Below are 2,647 nucleotides of genomic sequence, written 5' to 3' on the forward strand. Positions count from 1 at the left end.
CCTGCATTTCACTACTCATACACTGCACTCATATACACGTTAGGTGGTGGAATGCAGGAATGGGAAATGCAGATTTTCCTCCCATCCCAAATGCTCTCTAGTTTCTGATCTTTTTTCATCCCTACATTCCAATAATTTTAGAATAAAATTTTTCGTTACTAGTTTCTGCACTTTTTAATTGTTGAAATCTTGGTTTCCAGTCTAGGTGTAAGCCACCACTTCACTAATTTATTCAGTTCTATAGGAAGCCATAATCTAATCTATATACGTTACTTATGGAAGTCATGACCAGGATACTGCGCGGCGCGGTAAGGGGTATACGGTAGATTATCTACTTCCATACAACGCACATAATGGCTTACTGTTCAGAGACTGTGATTAGTACTTTAGGCATCACTTGCTGCTCTAGGTATGAAAAGGCATATCGTAGGAAGTAGTGGAGTGTTTGGTGTGCAGTCTGGTCGAAGGCACACTGTGGTTTACGAGTTACAACTGATGGAGAAGAAGAAAGTTGATGTTTTTGTGGCCTGTTTTCTAGACGTTAAAGATGGTTAGCCGAACTTTAGATACAGTTTTGTATTTGATTAGTGAGGGGCTTTTCGTCTCTATCCCTTGGTTGGGTTTTGCCGACGTCCTTCCGTATGCGCTACCGTACACAATGTACAGGCCACCATTTTAACCGGACCCATCTCTATATAGGGGTCGCTACTGCGATCTCTGATATGCCAGCCTAGAAAGGAAGCAGCACTGTCTCCAATACTGGGAATCTAACCTAGAAATCTACAGTATCTTTAACAGTGTTTAATTTTTAAAAAAAGGATTATTATATGATGTGTATCTTTGTATTTGTTTTATTTTTCAGAACTTTTGTTGTACATTCACAGAAACAAAAACACGGGAGAAAATCTAAAACAAAAAAACAACCTTCAAACCAATTTCCAGTTGAAAATATGTGTTTTAATCGTCATTCTATTTTGTGTAACTTAACGTTTTTAACTAAATGCTGAATAAATGGTGAACGACCTATAATCATCTGATGCACTTGCCTGTATTCACGCATTCTTTATGTACAAACAACCATCTCTAGTCCAAGGTATACAGTGTTGTAAACAAGTCAAACTTCGTTTTGTTAAATTAATCTGTGTTTTTGCTAGTTTTGTTGCCCAAGTGAGGTCGATAACACGAACAGTAAATTTAATTAATTAATTGTATCAGTTAGAAGATCCATCTGGCAAAGTGATTAATTATAATGCCAGCGGGACAGATTTTAATTTTGAGGGGGGTGGGGGGGGATCACCGACGATTGAGGTACTTTATTTTGTATGTTGAATCAGCAACTTATCTTGATAATGTTATAAATTTCTCTCTTCCCCATTTAACTTCACTACTGGGTCAAAAGTTGAGGACCATTTTCCCCAGTGCTCCTCCAGTTCCGCCGCCTATGTTGATTTCAGCTGCGGTGATGGGGATTTTGCATAAAATGTAAAGGCTACAATATGCTTGAATGAGAGTATGTTTGTTTCTTTCTATTTTTTTAAATAATTGGCATTGATTGAGAATATTTCGTTTCTATCTTTTCCAGGTCCCCTTGGTCACGAAAAAAATTATCCGGCCTCCCTGCCCTCTAGGTGAGCATGCTTGTTTGTTTGTAGTTAAGCACAAAGCTACACAATGGGCTGTCTATGCTCTGCCCACCACGGGTATCGAAATCCGGATTCTAGCATTGTAAGTCTGCAGACATACCGTTGTGCCACTGGGGGGCGGTGAGCATGCTAAACAAAATAAGTTATTACCGAGTAATTGTTAAATGGAAAATATATTTTTGTGTGTAACAACTCATTATATTTGAACAGAATAACGGCTGGTGTTATACATAACGAACCTCATATATAAACTTGTGACGAGAGTTATAAATTCTTGATGTTTCTAAACAAGAATGGCAAACAAAAACTGTTTTGGGACATAAGACTTGATTTGTATCAAAGCAACGTACTTTATATCCATTAATAGTTATCTGAGGCAATATCGCCTTTATATGACATTAGTCAAGTATTTACGATTAAACCATGCATATATTTGAGCTTCTATTTATATCACGATTTTATTTTCATACTCGCCTCGCGATATAGTACGACGTTGAAGTAACAATTTAAATTACATCGAACGACAGTCATACGCTAGTTGTCTGCTGCAGTGGCACTGTTCACATTGCGTGTGTATTGGCGCCAGAAAGTCCAGCTTTGCGCACAGTTACAGTATTTAAAAAAAAAAAAAAAAAAACGTTTATATTTAAACACAGACTTTTCAATTTTCACTTTATATATTTTGTCACTTGAACTCCCTCTGCATGTGACGCCCACTCAAGCTGCTAACTTTAGAGAACAAATTTCGCATTCTGACGCAGAAAGTAATCGAGTAAATGTACTTTGTAGGTTTATATTACATTCTTTTATATCTTAACATCTACTTAAAGAACAATATTAGCTCCCATCATTTGTGCTCATATACTTCCAGCTATCTGTTCGTTAGTTAATTTCCGGTATAAGTTCTTTCCGAAGAAACTTTACTGATACTAGTCCTGTGTTAAATAAAACTGGTTTATTCTTTCTGGATACAACTTTGCGATTCACTTAATTTTCACAGTCGG

The 2,647-nt window shown here is 37.0% G+C and overlaps 1 protein-coding gene across 1 annotated transcript in view; it reads left to right on the forward strand.

Moving 5' to 3' along the window:
• The window catches only part of LOC106477294 (octopamine receptor Oamb-like), a 104,864-nt gene that overhangs the window by 88,520 nt on the left and 13,697 nt on the right, over positions 1-2,647 (forward strand). Inside the window, exon 3 of the mRNA XM_022381453.1 lies at positions 1,583-1,628. The gene's annotated coding sequence lies outside the window, so the exon portion shown is untranslated. The remainder of the gene's footprint in view (positions 1-1,582; positions 1,629-2,647) is intronic.

Source organism: Limulus polyphemus, unplaced genomic scaffold (assembly GCF_000517525.1).
Source record: "Limulus polyphemus unplaced genomic scaffold, Limulus_polyphemus-2.1.2 Scaffold164, whole genome shotgun sequence".
In the NCBI taxonomy this organism is placed as follows: domain Eukaryota; kingdom Metazoa; phylum Arthropoda; class Merostomata; order Xiphosura; family Limulidae; genus Limulus; species Limulus polyphemus.